This window comes from Heterodontus francisci, chromosome 1 (assembly GCF_036365525.1).
Source record: "Heterodontus francisci isolate sHetFra1 chromosome 1, sHetFra1.hap1, whole genome shotgun sequence".
Taxonomy (NCBI): domain Eukaryota; kingdom Metazoa; phylum Chordata; class Chondrichthyes; order Heterodontiformes; family Heterodontidae; genus Heterodontus; species Heterodontus francisci.
In genome coordinates, this window is record NC_090371.1 from 73718866 (window position 1) to 73743905 (window position 25040).

Consider the following 25040-nt stretch of genomic DNA (forward strand, 5'->3'; position numbering starts at 1 on the left):
GCATAGATGCTGAGTAGGTGTACTGGACCAGAGGTGGTGAGCAGTCGGATGGACAGTATGCGTTCCGAGCCATTTGAGGGAGGCTCTATCATGCTGAGCAAGGAGTTTCTGATGGCGAAGCCCACTCCATGCTGTCTTGGTTCTTCAGGATCCCTGCCCTGCCAGAAGAAGGTGTAGTCTTGCTCTGCTAGAGAGCCACTCGCGGGGAGGCGAGTCTCCTGAAGTGCTGCAATGTCCACATTGAGTCTACTGAGCTCGTTGTTAATGATGGCGGTCTTCCGAGAATCGTTGATTTGTGTAAGGTCTTCCGACAGGCCAGGACACATAGTTCTGACGTTCCAGCTTGCAAAGCAAAGGGCTGGTACCTTCTTTCCATTTTTCATGTTGTTTGGTGCGGTGTATCAGTCCACCTTTCGGGCAATGACCCTGAGCTCCAAGCACCCATTGAAGCAGGCAGACTGTGGCGGGACAGAACCTTATTGACCGGGGGCTGCCCGGTTTGAGGCGGGCGGTAGCTGTCCAGTGAGGTGCAATGACCTCTCCCACCGTCAAAGGCAACCCGTGGCGCCCAGTTTCTACGCCAATTTATCTGGACTTATAACCCGTAACTGCTGCCTTCCGTGTTGTTTCAGTCGCTGTGAGGCAACTATGGAGTGACCTCTCCATGGCGCATGCCTGGGCAAATTTATGGAGGTTGAGAGTTGCCCAGTCGTCAAAACCCCCCTCTCGGCCTTTCTGGTGGGGTCCAAAGGAGTGCAGGACACGACGTTTGGCACCAGTATGGCTGCAGGAACTGCCGGAAACATGCCAAAGGTGACACATGACCGCCTACGGGGTTCCGCTCCGGATTTTCTGTTAGGGTTTACTCCCTTAGCCTTGGTCTCTCCCGAGACGCCCACAAGGCAGTGGGGTTGTTGGGGCCCCTACACAGGTGTAGGATGGTGCCGGTGGGAGGAGGGGATGCAAGGGGGAGGGGTAGAGGGAGGGGGTGGGGGGGGGGTGCAGGGGAAGGGGGTGCGGGGTGAAGATAGTGCGAGGGGGGGGCGGGCTGGGACGGGGTTGTGAGGGGGTGAGCTGAGAGGGTGGAGCAGGGAAGGGGACGGGGGTGGGGGGGGGTGGAAGGGGGGTAAAGGGGGGGGGGGGGGGGGGGAGGGGGGGTGGAATCTGGTGCAGGTAATAAGCCATTTCCTCAGTGCCCACCATCGACGTCCGGAAAGCTCATCCACGTCCTTCGGGAGGTGAAGCATCATTTGGCAGACTTAGAGGTGATTACATTTGCTAAGGGTTTTTTTTTTGCAGTGGTTTAAATAAAGGCATGCAGCATTGCCGACAGTGCGCTGCAGATGCTCTCCGAGCCATCTCCCGCGGGCGCTTTGAAGTTGCGGCCGCGGGGGCCGTTCGTGGATGTTTTGGGTGTTCGGGGCACCTTTTCACAGGACTTCTCTCGGGTCCCGCAGCTCCTTCTTCTAAAAGAGATAGCTGCAGAGATAGTGGATGCCCTGGTTATGACTTTCCAAAATTCCCTGGATTCTGGAATGGTCCCAGTAACTTGGAAGTTAACAAACACCATTATTCAAGGAAGTAAGGACAGAGAAAACAGGGAACTACAGGCCAGTTAGCCTGACAGTCGTCAGGAAAATGTTGGAATCTATTAAGGAAGTCTTAACACACTTAGTAAAATCATAGTATCGTCAGGCAAAGTCAACATGGTTTTACGAAAGGAAATAACGTTTGACAAATATGTTGAGTTTTTTCGAAGATGCAACCAGTAGGGTAGATAATGGGGAACCAGTTGATGGGGTATACCTGGATTTCTAAATGACATTTGATACGATTTCACAAGAGATTAAACAGGCAAGATAAGGGTTCACAGGCATAAACGGGGCATTTTCAAATTGCCAGGCTGTGTCTAGTGGAGCTCTGCAAGGATGGGGCCTGAGTTATTTACAATCTACCTTAATGACTTAGACGAAGAGACCGAGAGTAATGCATTCAAGTTTGCTGATGATGAAAAGGTAAGTGGAAATGCAAGCTGTGAGGACAGAGAGAGGTTGCAAAGAGATGTAGACAGAATCGTTATAGCGCAGAAGGTGACCATTTGGTCCATCGTGTCTGCATCAGCTCTCCGAAAGAGCAATTCGCCTAATGCCATACCCCCGCTTTCTCCCTGTAACCCTGCACATTCTTCCTTTTCAGATCAGAGTCCAATTTCCCTTAGAATGCCTTGATTTAACATGCCTCCACCACTCAGGCAGTGCATTTCAGATCCTAACCACTCGCTGCACGAAGAAGTTTTTCCTCACGTCACTTTTGCTTCTTTTGCCAATCACTTTAAAATCTCTGTCCCCAATCGAGAACGAGAGGGCACAGTCATCAAATAGCATGCCCCTTGGGCTGTTCACAATAGGCAGAGTACTGACGGTACTCAACCAGCCCATCTGTGTACAGTAATATAAAAGCAAAATACTGCAGATGCTGGAAATCTGAAATAAAAACATGAAATGCTGGAAATACTCAGCAGGTCTGGCAGCATCTGTGGAGAGAGAAGCAGAGTTAATGTTTCAGGTCAGTGACCCTTCATCAGAACTGACAAATATTAGAAATGTAAAAGGTTTTAAGTAAAGCTGGGGGTGGAGCAAGAGATAACAAAGGAGGTGGTGTTGATAGGATAGGGTCACAGAATAACTGACCAGAAAGTCATGGAACAAAGGCAAATGGTATGTTGATGGTGTGCTGAAAGACAAAGTGTTAGTACAGAGAGGAGGTGAATTGACTGCAAAGCACAAAGCACTCGCAAGTACAAATATAAAAAAAAAACAGTGGGTAAGCACAGTAGAAACAAACTAGTACAGAGTAAGTCAGAGCCGGAGACAGTCACTGAGGAAGGAGATGTGGCTGTGAAAACGAGTTTTGGTAGACAATGTGGTCTCCTCTACATTGGAGACCAAACGCAGACTGGGTGACTGCTTTGCCGAACACCTCCGCTCAGTCCGTAAGCATGACCGCGAGCATCTGGTTGCTAGCCATTTCAACACCCCCACCCTGCTCTCATGCTCCAACTCTGTCTGGGATGGTTGCAATGTTCCAGCAAACATCAACACAAGCTCGAGGAACAGCGCTTCAGTTACTGATTAGGCACGCTACGGCCTGCCGGACTGAGCACGGAGTTCAATAATTTCAGAGCATGATGGGGCCCCCCTTTTTATATTTAGTTATTTTTTTCTTTTTCCTTTTTCCTTTGGTCATTTTATCTTAGTTTTTTTTTAAGTTTCGACTGTGATTTTAATCTGCATATAGACTGGACAAATCAAATTGGTAAAGGAAGCATGGAAGACGAATTTGTAGAGTGCCTCAAGGATTGTTACTTAGAGCAATACGTTGCAGAACCTACCAGGGAACAGGCTATTTTAGATTTGGTATTGTGTAATGAGGTAGGATTAATAAGAGATCTAAGGATCCTTTAGTGGGAAGCGATAACATGGTAGAATTTCAAATTCAGTTTCAGGGTGAGCAACTCGGGTCTCAAACCAGCGTCTTCAACTTAAACAAGGGCAATTACAGAGGTATGAAGAAAGCGTTCTCTAAAGCAGGCTGGAAAGATAGACTACAGGGAAAGTCAGCAGATGAGCAGCGGCAGACTTTAAAGCAGATATTTCATAACACTCAGCAAACATTTATTCCAGTCAGAAGGAAAGGCTCGAAGAGAACGATGACAAAAGGAAGTTAAGGAGAGTATCAAATCAAAAACAAAGGCGTGCAAAGCGGCGAGAACGAGTGGCAGGCCAGAGGATGGGAATTTTTTTAGAAACCAGCAGCGGATGACTAAAAAACTAATAAAGAGGGAGAAAATTGGTTAAGAGAGTAAATTGGCAAGAAATATTTAAAAAACAGTAAGAGCTTCTACAGGTACATTAAAAGGAAGAGTAGCTAAAGTAAGTGTGGGACCCTTAGAGGATGAGACTGGGGAATTAACAACAGGGAGATAATTTAAACCAATATTTTGCATCGGTCTTCATGCTTGAGAACACTATAAACATCCCAACAATAGATGAGAAAGGTGTAAATGGGAGGGAAGAACTTGTAACAATCTCTATCATGAGGGAAAAGGTGCTAGACAAATTGATGGGACTAAAGGCAGACAAGTCGCCAGGACCTGATGGCCTGCATCCAAGGGTTTTAAAAGAAGTGGCTGCAGAGATAGTGGAGGCACTGGTCATAATATACCAAAACTCACTGGATACCAGTAGGGTACCAGCAGATTGGAAAACCACTAATGTGACACCCTATTCAAAAAAGGAGGGAGACAGAAAGCAGGAAACTACAGACCAGTTAGCTTAACATCAGTCATTGGGAAAATGCTGAAGTCCATTGTTGGAAGAAATAGCAGGACATTTAGAAAAACATAATGCAATCAAACAGTCAACATGGTTTTATGAAAGGGAAATCATGTTTGACAAATGTTAGTTCTTTGAGGATATAGCAAGCAGAGTGGATAAAGGGGAACCAGTAGATGTGGTGTATTTGGATTCTCAGAAGGCATTTGATAAGGTGCCACATAAAAGGTTATTGCACAAAATAAGTGCTCAGGGTATTGGGGGTAATGTGTTGGCATGGATTGAGGACTGGCTAACACACAGAAGGCAGAGAGTCGGGATCAATGGGTCTTTTTCAGGTTGGAAAGCCGTAACTAGTGGCGTGCCACAAGGATCGGTCCTTGGGCCTCAACTATTTACTATCGATATTCACGATTTAGAGGAAAAGAGTGTAGTGTATCCAAATTTGCTGATGATACAAAAATAGGTGGGAAGGCATGTTGCGATGAGGACACAAAGAATCTGCAAAGGGATATAGATAGGTTAAGTGAGTGGGCAAAAACTTGACAGATGGTGTTCAATGTGGGAAAGTGAGGGGTTTGGTAGGAAGAATAAAAAGACTGATTATTTAGATGGAGAAAGACTACAAAATACTGCAGTAGAGGGATCTAGGTGTTCTTGTGCATGAAACACATGCAGGTGCAACAAGAAATTAGGAAGACAAAAGGAATTTTGGCCTTTATTGCTAGGGGGTTAGAGTTTAAAAATAGGGAAGTCTTGTTACAACTGTACAGGGTGCTGGTGGAGCCAAACCTGGAGTAATGCGTACAGTTTAGGTCCCCTATTTAAAGAATATACTAGCATTTGGAGGCAGTTCAGAAAAGGTTCACTAGGCTGATTCCTGGGATGATGGGGTTGGCTTATCAAGAACGGCTAAACAGGTTAGGCCTTTATTCATTGGGGTTAAGAAGAATGAGAGGTGATCTTATAGAAACATAAGATTTTAAGGGGGCTTGACAGGCTAGATGTTGAGATGTTTCCACTAGCGGGAGAATCTCAAATTAGGGGACATAGTTACAGAATAAGGGGACACATTTAAAACTGAGATGCGAAGGAATTTCTTCTCTCAGAGGGTAGTGAATCTCTGGAATTCTTTGCCTCAGAGTTGTGGAGGCTAGGTCTAAAATGTATTTATGGAGGTAGACAGATTTTTGAAATCTCGGGGAGTCAAGAGTTAGGCAGAGAAGGCCCAAAAGGGGAGTTGAGGCCTGGGACAGATCAGCCATGATCTTACTGAATGGCCTACTCCTGCTACTATTTATGTTCTCTCTTGCCCCACCCCCACTTTACTTGCTTAAAACCTTTTACATTTCTAATATTTGTCAGTTCTGATGAAGGGTCACTGACCTGAAACGTTAACTCTGTTTCTCTCTCCACAGATGCTGCCAGACTGCAGTATTTTCAGCATTTGTTTTTACATCTGTGTACAGTATTGGTCGCCTTATTTAAGGAAGCATGTAAATGCGTTGGAAGCAGTTCAGAGAAGGTTTACTAGACTAATACCGGAACGGGCAGGTTGTCCAAAGAGGAAAGGTTGGACAGGCTAGGCTTGTATCTGCTGCAGTTAAGAAGAATAAGAGGCAACTTGATTGAAACATACAAGATCCTGAGGGGTCTTGCTAGGGTGGATGTGGAAAGTATGCTTCCCCTTGTGGGAGAATCTAGAACTAGGGGTCACTATTTAAAAATAAAGAGTTGTCCATTTAAGACAGAGATGAGGAGAATTTTTTTCTGAGAGTCGTGAGTCTTTTGAACTCTCTTCCTCAAAAGGCGGTGGAAGCAGAGTCTTTGAATATTTTTTAAGGCAGAGGTGGATAAATTCTTGATGAGCAAGGGGGTGAAAGGTTATCAGGGGTAGCCAGGAATGTCGAGTCGAGGTTACAACCAGATCAACTATGATCTTATTGAATGGCAGAACACACTCGAGGGGCCGAGTATACTTGCAAAACACAGAACACAATGTCTAATGTTAGATGTGATTCCGCAATTGGATAGTACTTACTGAACAATCCTGAGTGAGCCCAGAATTACACTAACAATCCATTTAGGATTATCAGTCGGGCTCACAATGCAACTCACTTATGCTTGTAATAAGCATTCATAGGCAGGTACCTGCCCTCTGCAGGCAAAAGGAACATGTTTAGGCATTGCACCCTTTTTTTGAATTAAACAAAAGCATGGGGGACAATATTTCCCTGGTGCATTCTCCATGGCAGGGCCTTGACCAGAGTTGACCTCCAAACCAATCAGAAACCTTTTCTCATGCAGTATAAATTGTTGCTCGCTTTGAAATTTGGTGTTCTTGCATCTGTCCTGATAAGCACAAGATGAAAAGCTTCGACAGCATATCTTTTTTTTTTCCAGCAATACTGAAGATGTAATTGGCTCCTCAGGTCACATTTGAGCTCCAATGCAATTCTGGAGGCCACATCTTTTAGATAACTAATTTCTAGACATTTCAATAGATTAAGTTTTTCAAAAAAACCCTTTAATCTTATTTCCTAAGAAAATCTATTTTACACAGAAATGGAGACATAAATGAGCAAATACAGCACTCTCAATTTACCCCAGATGCCAGTGATTTTCTAGTATTTCCATTAAGCTGAAACTGATTTGAATATTAACTTCTGAAGACCAAACTCAACTGCCTATAGCTGAAAGCTTGCTTCTTTCCGATTTAACCACTGTTACAGCTAAAGACTTAAGCATGGAATCTAGATTGACACTTCAGTGCAGTACTAAGAGGATGCCACTCTGTCAGAGATGGTGTCTTTCAGAATGATACAAGAGATCCATGGCATAATTTGAACAGTAGGGGAGCTGTCCCTGGTGTCCTAGCCAATATTATCCCTAAACCAACGTCACTGAAACAACTGATTATCTGGCGATTTATTTCATTGCTGTCTGCATACTGGCTGCTGGTTTTCCGTACATTACATCACAAGTGACTAAAAAAACCTCATTTGCTGCAAAGCACCTTGGGACTTAGAGGTCATACTAAAAAAAAACAAGTTCTCAAGATTTCAGGCATTTAAGTTAACAAAGTCCAATCAAGTCTGCAATTCAATATTTGAACATGTGTATATAACATGCATGCACACGCCTGCCCAACCCGACTGTGCACACAAATGCGTGGCTAAATTCTAACACTGTAGTTTGCACTGTTACTTTGCCACCGTGATTTCCCCTTTCGTTTTTGGCACATTGGATTAAGGACTTTCTGAACTTATACCTGATATTCACTTCTTCTCCTCTCTCCATACACTCTCCTCGTGCCAATGAGTAATGCTGGAAGGCATAATTAAGTGACCATCTATTCTTCACTACTATTACCCTAGTATAAGCCTAAACTGAATGTCAGCAACCTTACCAACAAAACATCACAGCTGAATCCTCCTCCGCCTCCTCCCAACCCCACCCCCCACCTCAGAAAATTTCACATTTCTCCAGCAGCCAGTCACACATCACACATATACATAGCCTCCAAGCTGGAGAGAAATCTGATGGCATGCAGTCTGTAAACAGAAAATAGAAATGAATATCAATACACATACACACCTGTCAAAAAAGATAATCTCAAACTATGCGCATCTTAAAATAGATTGTGGCAAGAGATTTATACTCAGCTTTAGCAAAATTCCAACAGTAATTGCATTTAAAAACAGCATTGCCGTACTGCTGCATCCCCATACTGACCAAAATAGGCCATCTTCCTGCTTGCGGGCAATAATCTGTGAATTTGATCATTTGTAAGTTCAAGGAAACAAAAAACAAGTTTTAACCTACAGATGTATAAGCCTCCAGGAGAAATGAGTGTTATAAAGCTGAGAGCAAAATCATATTTAACATCTGATAATTTTAATTTCCTCATCAGTAACACCATTACAGCATTTTCCCAGCCCACCTCTTTAATTACCTCAGGCCCATGTCCCTTCTTGTATATTCCAGTCTTCCAATTCCATCATCGTTCCCAAAAACTTCAATCACCTGAGTTTAATCCGGACAAATGTCAGATAATGCATTTTGGAAGGTCTAATGCAGGTGGGAAGTATACAATAAATAGCAGAACCCTTAGGAGTATTGACAGGCAGAGAGATCTGGGCGTACAGGTCCACAGGTCACTGAAACTGGCAACGCAGGTGGATAAGGCAGTCAAGAAGGCATACGGCATGCTTGCCTTCATCGGTCAGGGCACCGAGTATAAAAATTGGCAAGTCATGCTGCAGCTGTACAGAACTGTAGTTAGGCCACACTTAGAATATTGCGTGCAATTCTGGTCGTCACACTACCAGAAGGACGTGGAGGCTTTGGAGAAGGTACAGAAGAGGTTTACCAGGATGTTGCCTGGTCTGGAGGGCATTAGCTATGAGGAGAGGTTGGATAAACTCGGATTGTTTTCACTGGAACGATGGAGGTGGAGGGGCGACATGATAGAGGTTTACAAAGTTATGAGCGGCATGGACAGAGTGGATAGTCAGAAGCTTTTTCCCAGGGTGGAAGAGTCAGTTACTAGGGGACATAGGTTTAAGGCGAGAGGGGCAAAGTTTAGAGGGGATGTGCGAGGCAAGTGTTTTGCAGAGGGTGGTGAGTGCCTGGAACTTGCTGCCAGGGGAGGTGGTGGAAGCAGGTACGATAGCAACGTTTAAGAGGCATCTTGACAAATACATGAATAGGATGGGAATAGAGGAATACGGTCCCCGGAAGTGCAGAAGGTTTTAGTTTAGGCAGGCATCAAGATCGGCGCAGGCTTGGTGGGCCGAATGGCCTGTTTCTGTGCTATACAGTTCTTTGTTCTACTGTCTACAACTTCACCCCTAAACATCTAAGCCTCCCTCAATCTTTAACATGTATGGTAGTATAATGCTTATGGTACAGGACTAACTGAGAATCAGAGCTCAAATCCATCATGACAAATTATAAAAGTAAATTGAATAAATCTGGCAATGTGCACTAGCACAGAGAAAGCAACGGGGCTGTTCTAATAATTAAGCTGCTTCATTGATATACTTCAGGACAGTACCACCTCTACCTGGTTTAGTCTGCAAGTGACGACACCACACTATAGTTGACTAAGTGCTCTCTGAAGTGTTCAAACATTACCAGGCAGAAATGAAAACACAAAATGTTGGAAATACTCAGGTCAGGTAGCACCTATTGAGAGAGCAACAGTTAACATTTCAGGTCAATGACCTTTTATCAGAACTGGAAAAGTCAAGAGATGTAACAGATTTTAGGCAATGAGGGGCAGGGAAGGGGAAGAATTAAACAGAAAGTCCGTGATAAGGTGGAAGGCAGGAGAGATTAATTAAGTGTCAAAAGGATGATTGCGTAAGGCAAAAGAAAGATGGTAATGGGACTAGTAAACAAAAGATCAGTCGAGAGTTCGTGTAAAGTGGGAGAGAGAAATCACCAACAGCTGCTGTCCAAAAATAATGGGGACAGAGCTTATAATCTAAAATTGAACTCAATGTTGAGTCCAGAAGGCTGTAGAATGCCATATTTGAAGATGAGGTGCTGTTCCTCAAGCTTGAGCTTTATTATAACTGTATAGGAGACTGAGGTCAAAGTGGGAGAGAATTAAAATGACAGGTGACCGGAAGCTCAGGATCACACTTGCAGACTGAATGGAGTGTTCCGTGAAGCAGTCACCCAATCTGCTTTTTGGTGTCCAACATTGGGGACCACATCTTGAGCGGCAAATACGGTATACTAAATTGAAAGTAAAATTAAATCGCTGTTTCACCTAGGAGCGTTTAGGGGCTTGCAAGGAAAAAGGAGATGGCAATGGGACAAGTAAAGAAACAAAAGATGGGTCTATAGGAGATGTAAATGGGAAAAGCATTAACAAATTCTGCAATCCAAAAACAAAATGGAGACAGAGGTTATGATCTGAAATCACCGAACTCAACATCAAGTCTGGAAGACAGTAAAGTATCTAATCAAATGATGAGGTGCTGTTCCTCGAGCTTACATTGAGCAAATGCCACATTAGAAGGCAGCCCAAGTTTTCAGGGCAATGACAGACTGACAAATGCAGGCCGATAGCATAATTCAACTTTCCAAAGACAAGATTAAAAAACCTCACTCAAACGAATTCCTTCAACCAATCTTTTAGTCACCCCTATGATTCTATCCCTTCCTGGCTTCGCACAAGTTTTCCTTACATCCATTTTGAAATATCTTGGTGCATTCTTGACAAACAAAGATAGTCCATTAATAAAATCCATTCATAATTGTGATCCCTTTTACAGGACCGCTACCAATGCATTAGTCAAATAACACAGTGGCAAAATTCACTGCTCACATTGGGACTAAATCACACTGGGCTGCGCCAGTTACAGATCTCAGCTGGAATGGCAACTTGTCTTACCACACAGGCCCAAGGAGAGAAAACAGTTCAAGACAGTTCTGATCAATATGCCACAACTTCTGCTGAAAGACACATGGGAACAGAATTACTCATCTTTGATGCCCCAGCCCACAATTAACAACCTTCCAACATTCAGTCCATTCTTCTATGAAAACTTGCCACTTTGATGAGGTACAACAGGGCAGCCACTGGGCATGCAATTGTAAGACATGAGTCAACACATTCATAAAAGGAGAAAATTGGTACCAAAGAGGGAACTTGAGCCTCCTTAAAAACATATCCCATAAATTAACCTTGTTTTTCCCCTCTCACACCCCACCCCCATGAGTAATTACAACAGTAAAGTTATTTCACCCCTTTACAAACACACAATTACTGAATATTCTAATATTTACAACTGGGAAAGTGCACCCTCCATAATTATTTATGGAGCTCCACACTGGATGACTAGAGATCAACACTAAAATTAAATAAAAATGTCAGGATTATAGTGAAAAATTAAGACAGTAAGCACAGAGGACAGAAAAATGAAAGAGGGGTGTGTACAAGATGAGCAGACAACGAAAGGGCACACAAGTCTTCCTTAAATGTATAAGGTGTAACAGGATAATCAGAGGAAGGTGGGGCTGATTATGATCCAAAAAGGAAATCATCTTGGAGGAATAGGATGCGGTTGAGATGCTAAACGACTTGCATTTATGTAACACCTTTCATGACCCCATGATGTCCCAAAGTACTTTACAGCCAATGAAATACTTTAGAAGCGTAGTCACTGCTGTATGCAAGAAACTCTGCAGCCAATTTGTGCACAGCAAATTCTTAAAAGCACTTTTTTTTTTTTATTTAATTTTTTTTTTATACAAGAGATGCTGATTGAAGGATAAATATCAGCCAGGACACTGGGAAGAACTCCCCTGTTCTTTGAAATAGCGCCAAGTTATCTTCTACCTCCACTCAAGGCGGCAGACAGGGACTCAGTTTAACTGTCTCATTCGTAAGATGACACCTCCAGAAGTGCAGCACTCCTACTATACTGCACTGGAGTGCCAGCCTAAATCATGCGCTCAAGTCTCTGACGTGATACTTGAACCCACAATCTCCTGACTCCAATACAAGGCTACTGCCCACTGAGCCGCATCTAAATGAGTACTTAGCATCTGCCTTCACAAAACAAAATGCTACCAATGAAGAGTGTAGAAAAATTGGAGGGGATCAAAATAGATAGGTTAGCAAATTTGAAGTCCATGAAAGCAAACGGCAAAGGTTTACAGTGCTCAAAGCAGAAAAGCAGAGAAGTCACAGTTTAAATGGGATGCATTCCAGGTTGTTGAGGGAAGTAGCTACAGCTCTGCCCACAATCTTTTCCCCCTCCTTGGATATAGGAGTGGTGCCAGATGACTGGAGGATTGCAAATGTACAACCCTGTTCAAAAGAGGAGAGGATAAACCTGACAACTACAGGCCAGGCAGCCCACCAGTGCAGAAGAAACTTACAAGACCATAATCCAAGACAAAATTGTCACTTGGAAAAACATTGGTTAACAAATGATAACCAACAGGGATTTGTTAAAGGCAAATGTGTCTTGACAAATTTGATTGAGTTATTTGATGAAATAACACAGGGTTAATGAAGATTCTGCAGATTACATTGGGCTTTCAAAACACATTTGATGAAGTGACCCATAATACACTGGTTAGCAAATTTGAGGTCCATGGCAGCAAAAGGCAATGGCAAAGAAAGAAAGACGTGCATTTATGTAGCGCCTTTCAAGACAAGATGTCCCAAAGCACTTTACACCTAATGAAATACTTTTGAAGTGTAGTCACTGTTGTAATATCGCATGGATATGAAAATGGCTGAGACAGAAAACGAAGTATCAGAGAAAGGTTGTTCATCATATTGGGAGGAAGTATACAGTGGTGGTCCCCCATGGGTCGGCATTAAGGACCACTGCTGTTTTTGATACATATTAAAGGGCCTGGACTTAGTCATTAAGGATGACTCATGATTTCAAAAAGTTTGCAGACAACAGAAATTTGGAAATGTAGTAAACAGTGAGAAGGACAGCAGAAGAATTCCAGCCAGATTGGTGAAATAGGCAGACAAGGGGTAGATGAAACAATGCAGAGAAGCGTAAAGTCATTTTGGAAGAATAAGAGGCAGCAACACAAACCAAATGGTATAATTGTAAAAGGGGTGTAGGAACTGATACACTTGGGGACTCACATACAGAAATCTTTGAAGGTGGCAGATCATGTTATAAAGCTGTTTTAAAAAGCATATGGGACTCATGGCTTTATAAAGAGTAGAGTGTACAAAAGCAAGAGGTTATGGAAAATCTTTATAAATCACTGATTAGGCCTCAGCTGGAGTAATGGATACAATTCAGAGCGCCACACGTTTGAAAGGATGTCAAGGTCTTGGAGGGGGTGGAAAGTTTTACTGTAATGAAATCAGAATGAGGGACTTCAGATATGTGGAGAGAGACTAGAGAAGCTAGGATTATTCTTTATTGCAGAGAAGGTTAAGGGGGGGAAATTTAATCAGTATTCAAATCTTAATACGATAGACAGAAACGATTTCTCCTGACAGGAGGGTCAGTAATGAGAGATTTCATATATTTGGCAAAAGAACCAGGAAGGGTAGAGGGGTGGGAGAGAAAGAGAATTATTTTTACAAAGCAAGTTATGACTAGGAATTTATTATCCGAAAAGGGTGGTTGAAGTAGGTTCAATGGTAACTTCCAAAAAAGAATTGGATACATATAGGAAAAAAAAACTGTAGGACTAAGGAAAAAGGGAAGTGGGACTGATTGGATCGGTCTTTCAAAGAGTAACACAGCATGATGCCTCCTTCTGTGTTGTGCAATTCTATGAATATCACTGACACCAACTGCATTAATAAAAGCTAAGCTTTTCATCCAGCTTCGTTGCCCAACCAAAATATTGAATTCTCCTGTCACAAAGTTTTAACCTTGTTCTCCTTTCTCAATTTAGTGTGTTGCATGTGATTCATCTAACTCTTCGTTTTAACAGGAACAGGACAATTTACATTAGTGCTTTAAATTTTTAGAATATTCATTAATTTAATTCCATACAAGATTCTTTAAGTATGATGAAAATATTACAATAAAAGTTAAAAGTCATGTACAAGCTTTACTCTGCTCCCCTTAATACCAGCTCCACTGACACTCAGCACCCTGTGCTATCTCTTTCACACCAACATTCTTCACTTTTTGTCTAGACTAAAGTGAACAGACTACACAACCGCAGTGGACACCAAAGACAAGCGCATCCTCAGCTGACATTCACAAGTACAAGTTCAGCAAGAGCTGTACACCATGGTACTTGGGCTGGGAACCCTGCTCGATTTTTCTCTCCATAATCCAGTTGCAATGAAGCCAATTGTAGCACCTCTACCATCATTCATTTGAGATCTAACAGGGCGGTGCAGCGGCTAGCACCACAGCCTCACAGCTCCAGGGACCCGGGTTCGATTCTGGGTACTGCCTGTGTGGAGTTTGCAAGTTCTCCCTGTGTCTGCGTGGGTTTTCTCCGGGTGCTCCGGTTTCCTCCCACAAGCCAAAAGACTTGCAGGTTGATAGGTAAATTGGCCATTATAAATTGTCACTAGTATAGGTAGGTGGTAGGGAAATATAGGAACAGGTGGGGATATTTGGTAGGAATATGGGATTAGTGTAGGATTAGTATAAATGGGTGGCTGATGTTCGGCACAGACTCGGTGGGCCGAAGGGCCTGTTTCAGTGCTGTATCTCTAATCTAATCAAGCCTCAGTTCCAGCGACCCAGGTTCAGTTCTGGGTATTGCCTGTGCGGAGTTTGCAAGTTCTCCCTGTGACCGCATGGGTTTCCTCCAGGTGCTCCGGTTTCCTCCCACATGCCAAAGACATGCGGGTTGATAGGTAAATTGGCCATTGTAAAAATTGTCCCTAGTGAAGGTAGGTGGTAGGAGAATTGAGGGAAGGTGGGGATGAGAGGGAAAATGGGATTAATGTAGGATTAGTATAAATGGGTAGTTGATGGTCAGCACGGACTCGTCGGGCCGAAGGGCCTGTTTCAGTGCTGTATCTCTCCATGACTCTAGTAGGCTGGGTCAGGCAATCCTGGCCTCTTTAACGTTTACCTCAAAAGTTAATGGCAGAATAGAAGGACGAAAAACCAAAGCTAGAAGTTAGTAGCCCATGTACTTAGATAATTTTTTTAACCCAAATTAATACTACACTACATTAAAACCTAAAATGTTTTCATAAATACCTGGAGTTCCAAGGCAGCTCTCAAATTTAAAAATAGAACTTAGACTATTTTGTAAACAAGGGATCAAGCTCACATTTCTCCCCCTCCCCAAAAATCATTTCTCTCCTCCACTCTCCAGTGGACAAACTGACCTCAATGAAAGCCGAGTGCCACGAAAAGCAGCCGTCAATTTTATTCTGAGAGATTTCCCTCAAAGAAAAACAAACATCTTTCAGCTAAAATGTGGAATTTAAAAACTAATCAAAATAAAAACAATCGCCGTTTAACCCCAACTACCTAACAGAAAAGTACACCCGGTTTAAAGAACGAACCAACTCTCTCAAACACTGCAACGTTCCTCTATTTTAACTCAAGGGCCCTATAAATATGTTACAGAAGCTACTTGATCTCTTGGTTCCGAACTGGTGCCGTCTCTTCAAATGGACTTTAGTCGGTTCCTGCACCAATCCGCAAAAAACAAAAAATCCCAACTCTAAAATTAAGCATTCATGGTCTAATCAAAACGCTAGAATGACAGACGTGTCTCCACACCAAGCCCCGCCCGCCCCCCAAAACATCCCGTCCCGGCCCAGCCCAGCGATAACTCACGATAAAACGGACAACTACCACAGCTAGAGCAAAAATACCCCGGGTGCCTAGAAATGCGAAATAAAAACAGAAAATGTTGGAAATACTCAGCAACTCCAGGTAACATCTGTTGAGAGTGGAGCAGAGTTAACGTTTTAGGTCGGTGACCTTCCGTCAAAACAGCGGGTACGGGCTGCTGGTCGGAGATCTTGATCCCAACCCGTTGGAGATTGACCAGCAATAAGGGGAGTGAGTGATGGGTGAACGGGGGGGGGGGGGGGGGGGGGTAAAAGGGGAAGTCCCAGTGGGGTGGGGGAAGGGCAAGTGGGGGTCCCCGGGGAAGGGATGGGGGGTCCCAATGGAGTCGCCACCCCCAGAGTCAGGCCGTTGCAGTCAGCCCCCACCCCTGATTAAAAGGTGAAATGTCCACCAGCCTCTGACAAACACCAACACGATCCCACCCTGCGCGCCAAATACGCCGCGTCCACCCGCGCGATCACCTTTCCGTTAGCTTCGCAGTGATTTGAAAAAGCCGAAGAGCGGCCACGAGCCACAAAGTATGTATATGGGTATGGATGCTCCCGCCGCTCCTTTACTACCAATGCGCTCACAAAGCAGCGCGGCGCACGTGACCACCTCAAATCCGTGCTGCCATCTTAAACCAGATGACGTCACAAGCGTCACTGTCATGCTGTTAACTTTTCCTTTTAGAAAAACCTTATCCAAATCAATAGTCTCACGACATATTTCACTGAGGCAACCTTTGACTCCGAATAAAGAACGAAACCATTTCCCCCTGTTTTTAGTTTTTGTTTGTGATTGGTGTCTCTGACGTCATTTATGTGCGCTGTTGCCAATGGTGATTTTGCATTGATTGATGTGTGGGTGGACCTCAGTGATTTAGGCAAAGGTGACACTGAAATTAATTGGAATTTATATAAGAGCCCAAGCAAAAACAAAAAGTACTAGCAGTACTCATTTGGTCAATATCTTTGAAAAGAGCATGAAGCTAGAATCCATTCTTCAGTGTTTTACATGGCTATGGTGAGGGGAAAAAATTGCAAAAGCAGTTGTTTTGTATATTGTTTGTCATCGTTATTTTGATGTTTAGAATGGAAAATTCTAGACTGAATTTTAACATTCTAAGATAACGTTCAAAATAATTTGCAATATAGAAGGAAGCTTTGTGAGGCAAATGCCAGAAAACATTTTTTCCAGCTGGAGGTCATGCATAGTGGTGGTAGGACCCTAGGAAGTACGGAGGGACGTTGGTGTACTTGTCCACAGATCACTGAAGGCAGCAGCACAGGTAGATAAGTTGGTTAGGAAGGCATATGGGATACTTGCCTTTATTAGCCAAGGCACAGAATATAAGAGCAGGGAGGTTATGATGGAGCTGTATAAAATGCTAGTTAGATCACAGCTGGAGTACTGTGTACAATTCTGGGCACTGCACTATAGGAAGGATGTGATTGCCCTGGAGAGGGTGCAGAGGAGATTCACCAGGATGTTGCCTGTGTTGGAGCATTTCAGCTATGAAGAGAGACTGAAAAGGCTAGGGTTGTTGTCCTTAGAGCAGAGAAGGCTGAGGGGAGATATGATTGAAGTACGCAAACGTATGAGGGGCATTGATAGGTTAGGTAGGAAGAAACCTTTTCCTTGAGCGGAGGGGTCAATAACCAGGGGGCACAGATTTAAGGTAAGGGGCAGGAGGTTTAGAGGGGATTTGAGGAAAAAAAGGGTGGTTGGAATCTGGAACACACTGCCTGAAGAGGTAGAGGCAGGAACCCTCACCACATTTACAAAGTATTTAGATGAGCACTTGAAATGCCATAGCATACAAGGCTACGAGCCAAGTGCTGGAAAATGGGATGAGAATAGTTAGGTGCTTGATGGCCAGCACAGACACGATGGGCTGAAGGGCCTGTTTCTGTGCTGTATAACTCTATGACTCTATATGGAAATTTATAATCACGTTTTCAATCCAAACGACTGAGGAAAGGTCCCCGAGAAGTTCTATTTGCTGAAATTACACCTCACTCATCTACACGAAAGAATTTCTCGGGTTAGCTGAACACAAGTTTTAAGTAAAGGGATATAAAAACAAGAAATGCTGGAAATACTCAGTAGGTCTGGCAGCCACCAAAAGACTTGCAGTTGATAGGTAAATTGGCCATTATAAATTGCCCCTAATATAGGTAGGTGGTAGGAAAATATAGGGACAGGTGGGGATGTTGTAGGAATATGGGATTAGTGTAGGATTAGTATAAATGGGTGGTTGATGGTCGGCACAGACTCGGTGGGCCAAAGGGCCTGTTTCAGTGCTGTATCTCTAAATAAAATAAATAAATAAACTGTGGACAGAGAAGCAGAGTTAACATTTCAAGTCAGTGACCCTTCATCAGAACTGCAAAGGCTAGAAATGTAATAGGTTTTAAGCAAATAAAGTGGGGGTGGGGCAAGAGTTAACCAAAGAGAAGGTGTTGAAAGGACAATGTCACAGAGAATGACTGGCCAGAAGGTCATGGAGGAAAGACAAACAGTATGTTCATGGTGTGCTAAAAGACAAAGCGTTAGTGCATAAATGGTATGAAGTAAAACATTGAAAATAGGAGCAGGAGTAGGCCATTTGGCCCTTCAAGCCTGCTGCGCCATTCATTATGATCATGGCTGATCATCCAACTCAGTAGACTGTTCCGGTTTTCGCCCCCTTTTGATCCCTTTAGACCCAAGAGCTATATCTAACTCCTTTTTGAAAACATTCAATGTTTTGGCCTCAACTACTTTCTGTGGTAGCAAATTCCACAGGCTCACCACTCTCTGGGTGAAGAAATTTCTCCTCATCTCAGTCCTGAAAGGTTTACCCCGTATCCTTAGACTATGACCCCTGTTTCTGGACTCTCCCACCATCAGGAACATCCTTCCTGCATCTACCCTGTCAAGTCCTGTTAGAATTTTATAGGTTTCTATGAGATTCCCCCCTCACTCTTCTGAACTCCAGCAAATATAATCCTAACCGACTCAATCTCTCCTCATCTGTCAGTCCCGCCATCCCAGGAATCAGTCTGGTAAACCTTTGCTGCACTCCCTCTATAGCAAGAACATCCTTCCTCAGATAAGAGTGGCTCAGTGGTTAGCACCGCAGTCTCGCAGCTCCAGCGACCCGGGTTCAGTTCTGGGTACTGCCAGTGTGGAGTTTGCAAGTTCTCCCTGTGACCGCGTGGGTTTCTGCCGGGTGCTCTGGTTTCCTCCCACAGCCAAAGACTTGCAGATTGGCAGGTAAATTGGCCATTGTAAATTGCCCCTTGTGTAGGTAGGTGGTAGGAGAATGGTGGGGTTGTGGTAGGGAATATGGGATTGATGTAGGATTAGTATAAATGGGTGGTTGTTGGTCGGCACAGACTCGGTGGGCCGAAGGGCCTGTTTCAGTGATGTATCTCTAAATAAAATTTAAAAAGAGACCAAAACTGCACACAATATTCCAGGTGTGGCATCACCAAGGCCCTGTATAATTGCAGCTCAACATCCCTGCTTCTGTACTCGAATCCTCTCACTATGAAGGCCAACATACCATTTGCCTTTTTTACCGCCTGTTGCACCTGCATGCTTACCTTCAGCGACGAGAACATCCAGGTCTCGCTGCATATTCCCCTCTCTCAGTTTATAGCCATTCAGATAATAATCTGCCTTCCTGTTTTTGCTACCAAAGTGGATAACCTCACATTTATCCACATTAGACTACATCTGCCATGGATTAGCCCACTCACTCAACTTGTCCAAATCACCCTGAAGCCTCTCTGCAACCTCCTCACAACTCACCCTCCCACCCAGTTTTTTGGAGATATTACATTTAGTACCCTCATCTAAATTATTAATGTATATTGTGAATAGCTGGGGTCCTAGCGCCGATCCCTGCAGTACCCCACTAGTCACTGCCTGCCATTCGGAAAAAGACCCATTTATCTCCACTCTTTGTTTCCTGTCCGTCAACCAATTTTCTTTCCATCGCAATACACTACCCCCAATCCCATGCACTTTAATTTTACATGCTAATCTCTTATGTGGGACTTGTCGAAAGCTTTCTGAAAGTCCAAATAAACCACATCCACTGGCTCCCCCTCATCAACTCCACTAGTTACATCCTCGAAGAATTCTAGCAGATTTTTTTATTTTATTTATTTAGAGATACAGCACTGAAGCAGGCCCTTCAGCCCACTGAGTCTGTGCCGAACATCAACCACCCATTTATACTAATCCTACACTAATCCCATACTCCTACCACATCCCCACCTTCCCTATATTCCCCTACCACCTAACTATACTAGGGGCAATTTATAATGGCCAATTTACCTATCAACCTGCAAGTCTTTGGCTGTGGGAGGAAACCGGAGCACCCGGCAAAAACCCACGCAGTCACAGGGAGAACTTGCAAACTCCACACAGGCAGTACCCAGAATTGAACCCGGGTCGCTGGAGCTGTGAGGCTGCGGTGCTAACCACTGCGCCACTGTGCTGCCCAAAGCATGATTTCCCTTTCGTAAATCCATGCTGGCTCTGTCCGATTCTACCACTGTTCTCCAAGTGCTCTGCTATAAAGTCTTTGATAATGGTCTCTAGAATTTTCCTCACTACTGACGTCAGGCTGACTGGTCTATAATTCCCTGCTTTCTCTCTACCTCCCTTTTTAAATAGTGGGGTTACATTAGCTACCCTCCAATCTATAGGAACTGTTCCAGAGTCTATAGGATTTTGGAAGATGACCACCAATGCATCCACTATTTCTGGGGCCACTTCCTTAAGTACTCTGGGATGCATACCATCAGGCCCTGGGAATTTATCGGCCTTCAATCCTATCAATTTCCCCAACACCATTTCTCTACTAATACTGAATTCTTTCAGTTCCTCTCTCTCACTAAGCCCTGTGTTCCCTAACATTTCTGGTATGATATCTGTGTCCTCCTTTGTGAAGACAGAACCAAAGCATGCATTTAGTTGGTCAGCCATTTCTTTATTCCCCATAATAAATTCCCGTTTCTGACTAAGGGACCTACATTTGTCTTCACCAATCTTTTTCTCTTCACATACCTATAGAAGCTTTTACAGTCAGTTTTTATGTTCCCGGCAAGCTTGCTCTCGTACTCTATTTTCCCCTTCTTAATCAATCCCTTGGTCCTCCTTTGCTGAATTCTAAACTGCTCCCAATCCTCAGCTCTGTTGTTTTCCTGGCAAATTTATATGCCTCTTCCTTGGATCTAATGCTATCTCTAATTTCCCTTGTAAGCCATGGTTTGGCTGCCTTTCCCGTTTTACTTTTGCACCAGACAGGGATAAACAATTGTTGCAGTTCATCCATGCGCTCTTTAAATGTTTGCCATTGCCTATCCATTGTTATCCCTTTAAGTAACGTTTCCCAATCCGTCATGGCCAACTCGCGCCTCATACCTTCGTAGTTTCTTTTACTAAGATTCATGACCCTAGTCTCAGAATCAACTACGTCACTCTCCATCTAGATGAAGAATTCTATCATATTATGGTCGCTAGCCCCAAGGGGTCTCGCACCACTAGACTGTCAATTATTCCTCTCTCATTACACAGTACCCAGTCTAGGATGGCCTGTTCTCTAGTTGGTTCCTCAACGTATTGGTTCAGAAAACCATCCCGTGTACACTCCAAGAATTCCTCCTCTACGGTATTGTGACTAATTTGATTTGCCCAATCTATATGCAGATTAAAGTCGGCCATAATTACAGATGTTCCTTTTTCGCATGCATCTCTAATTTCCTGTTGAATGCCATTCCCAACATCACCACTACAGTTTGGGGGTCTATATACAACCCCCACTAACATTTTTTGTCCCTTAGTGTTTCTCAGCTCTACCCATACAGATTCCACATCGTCAGAGCTAATATCTTTCCTCACTATTGCGTTAATTTCCTCTTTAACCAGCAATGCAACTCTAGCGCCTTTTGCTTTTTGTCTGTCCTTCCTAAATACTGAATATCCCTGGATGTTCATTTCCCAGCCCTGGTCACCTTGCAGCCATGTCTTCGTAATCCCGACTATATCATACCCGTTTACATCTATTTGGGTGATTAATTCATCCACTTTATTGCGAATGCTCCGCACGTTAAGGCACAAAGCCTTAAGGCTTGTCTTTTTAACATTACTTGTCCTCCTCCCAATATTTTTCACTGTGTCCCTGTTTGATTCTGGCCCTTGCTTTCTCTGCCTATCACCTTTCTTATTCCCCTTACTGTCTTTTGTTCTTGTCTTTGATCCCCCCTCCTCTGACTCCTTGCAAAGGTTCCCATCCCCCTGCCATTTTAGTTTAAACCCTCCCCAACCACTCTAGCAAATATTCCCCCTAGGACATCAGTCCCGGTCCTGCCCAGGTGTAACCCATCCAGTTTGTACTGGTCCCACCTCCCCCAGAACTGGTCCCAATGCCCCAGGAATCTAAAACCCTCCCCCTCACACCATCTCTTCAGCCATGTGATATATCCTGCTATTTCTACTCTGACTAGCACGTGGCACTGGTAGTAATCCTGAGATCACTACCTTTGAGGTCCTACTTTTCAACTTACTTCCTAGCTCCCTATATTCTGCTTTTAGGACCTCATCCTTTTTTTTACCTATGTCGTTTGTACCAATGTGTACCACGACCACTGGCTGTTCACCCCCCGCCCCCCCTTCAGAATGTCCTGTAACCACTCTGAGACATCCTTGACTCGAGCACTAGGGAGGCAACATACCAAACTGGAATCTCTTTTGCGGCCACATAAATGCCTATCTATTCTCATTACAATTGAATCCCCTATAACTACTGCATTCTCACATTTTTTACTCCTCCCCTGTGCAGCAGAGCCAACCGTGGTGCAACAAATTGGGCTGTTGCTGCTTTCCCCTGAGAGGCCATTCCCCCCAACAGTATCCAAAGCAGTAGATCTGTTTTGCAGGGGAATAGCCACAGGCGATTCCTGCACTGCCTGCCTAGATCTCTTTCTCTGCCTGGTGGTCACCCATTCCCCTCCTGCCTGTGGGGTCTGAGCCTGCTGTGTGACCACCTCTCTATACGTGCTATCCACGATACTCTCCGCCTCGTGGATGCTCCACAATGTCCCCAGCTGCCACTCCCGCTCCGAAACCTGGGCTTCCAGGAGCTGCAGCTGGACACACTTCCTGCACACATGCTGGCCCCAGGCACTGGAATTGTGCCCGGCTTCCGACATGGAGCACGAGGAGCACACGACGGCTTTGAGCTCTCCTGCCATGACTTAACCCTTTAAATTAAATTAAACCTTCTGGAAGATCTTAATGTCCAATAATATCACTTACTCTAGGGCCCTTCTTCCCTGGTCCTCGTTACTACAGAACTTACTTTATTTGAAATAAACTTTAAACTTTTCTTACCTGAGATTCTTACCCAGCTATTTAGAGCTATTCCCTAACAGCAGTGACTCACCAACCAATCACCTTGCAGCTCTCCTGTGACGTCACTGTTGGCTTTTTTTTTCAAAACTCCAGCGCGCTGGAAGAGCTCCTCTCCCGGAAGGCAAGAGGTAAAGGGATGCCGCCTGAGATTAAGCTGCTAAAACCATGTAGCTTTCCAGAACAGGACATTGATGGGTTTCCCATGTGGAATATCCTAAGGTTACAAAAGGTAAATCAAAGTGAGGACTTTATAGTCAATGAAATACTACTGAAATGTAGTCACTATTGTGATATGGTGAATATAGGAAGAATCTGATTTGGTAACAGTTATGGTCAATTATTGACGGTATTAGATCTCCAATTGAATCTACCAACATGTAATCACCTGTAGATATTTAAACATTATTATTTAATTAGTTGTGATTTTAAAGGTATTTTGAAGTAAAAAGATGTATTTATGTAGCATCATAAACCAAAACATTTCATTTCCAATGAATTACTTTTGAAGTGCAGTGATTGTGGTAAAGCTAGCAACCATTTTGTCATGATCCTGTTTTTTTTTCCTCCTTGGAAAATACGCAATGTGCCTTTAAGGCTTTAAGAGATCAGTACTTCTTTAGGGCAGCCAGCCTCAGAAGTTGCCAAGTGAAGGTGCATCTTGGTTGCCTGGATACAGCCATACAGAGAGGGAGAACAGGACATACAATGTTGCCATTTGACTTTGAAAAACAGTTTGTTCAGAGACAGTTGGGACACGGACTGTTCTAGGATGTGAAGGAAAGAGGAGAGCTCTCCCTCAGTCTATTTAAACCCTATTTATTATTCTCTCTCAGAATTCTGAAAAGTGGTCAGATTAATTTCTTTTTTTTAAAAAAGCTATTTGTCGCTCTATTGTGTTTATCGCTGGGAAGAAAAGTTTGATGCTTCAACTACTGAACTGTAATTGCTGAACTCCTGTCATTGGATTCATCAGGCCTTGGAAGACCTCAAGCAACTGTTCCACATTCGAAGATTCCACTTCATCAGGACCATAAATCTGCAAAGACTATATTGTTCTATTTTTTTTCGGGTAAGCTAATTAAACACCAAACTTCCAATAGTATATGTTTGCGAATGCGGGAGTCACATTTTTAAATAAGTTATAAGGTCTTTAGATATTGGTTTTTCTTAGTGTTTAAGATTTGTTTTTTTCCTAATAAACAGTTAATTTGTTAATATTGTTATGATCCTGTAGTTTTTGTTTTTTCTGAGAAGTATGCAGTGTGCCTTTAAGGCTGTAAAATTATCAGTACTGCTTTAAGGCAGCAAGCTCCAGAGACTGAGTCAAAGAATGCATTCTCATTGCCGTAGGATATAGCCACTCAGAGACTGAGGTTTGAAAGATACATTGTTGCAAATTGACATTTGAAATTAGCTGAAAAACTGGCTTTTAAGACACAGTTAACAGACACACACAGACTGTTTGCCAGCATATACTGAAGGAAAGAGCGCTCTCTCTCGGTTTATTTAAACCCTATTTATTATACTCTCAGAATTCTGATATCAAGCCAGATTAATTTCTTAAAAGAAAATAACCAAATTCCTTTTAACTACTGAACTGTGACTGCAGAAATTCATCTCTGGAAACGAAGAACATCAGTTCAACTGCTGAATTAGACTATGGACTGTTTTGCTGTTGAAGAACCTTTTTTTCTCCCCATCAGACGGCTGTGAGGACTTCAAGCAACCTTGGACTCTTCCACATTGGAAGATTTCACTTCAGCAGGAGTGTAAATATGCAAAGACACTAATTTTTCTATTTTAAATGTTTATATGTTCGTAGTGTTTAAGAATTTAGTTTTTCTAATTAAACAGTTAATTTGTTGATCTAAAGACACCTGGTTTGGTTAGCCTCATTCGGGGATTAATAGATGGTACTATTTGTCTGGGTCTTTAATTTGGAAAGTTTAAAATGATATGTTCGGCGATCTGTGGAGGGGTGGGACTGAATCAACAGTGCATTTCTCCCACCACAATCAGAATCATA

The 25040-nt window shown here is 43.4% G+C and overlaps 1 protein-coding gene and 1 long non-coding RNA gene across 6 annotated transcripts in view; one reads left to right on the plus strand and one right to left on the minus strand.

The window, feature by feature from the left end:
* The window catches only part of ubap2a (ubiquitin associated protein 2a), a 162403-nt gene extending 146164 nt beyond the window's left edge, over positions 1-16239 (minus strand). For all 4 annotated transcript variants that reach the window (XM_068031699.1, XM_068031689.1, XM_068031672.1 and 1 more), the window contains exon 1: positions 16084-16239. The gene's annotated coding sequence lies outside the window, so the exon portion shown is untranslated. The remainder of the gene's footprint in view (positions 1-16083) is intronic.
* LOC137369945 (uncharacterized) lies at positions 15587-24830 on the plus strand. Of its 2 annotated transcripts, none has more exons than XR_010975051.1 (3): positions 15587-15703; positions 23891-24083; positions 24624-24830. It is a non-coding gene; the product is annotated as an uncharacterized lncRNA (long non-coding RNA). The 2 variants fall into 2 exon arrangements; XR_010975050.1 differs by having other exon boundaries at positions 23988-24083.
* Positions 24831-25040: the final 210 nt, after the last annotated feature.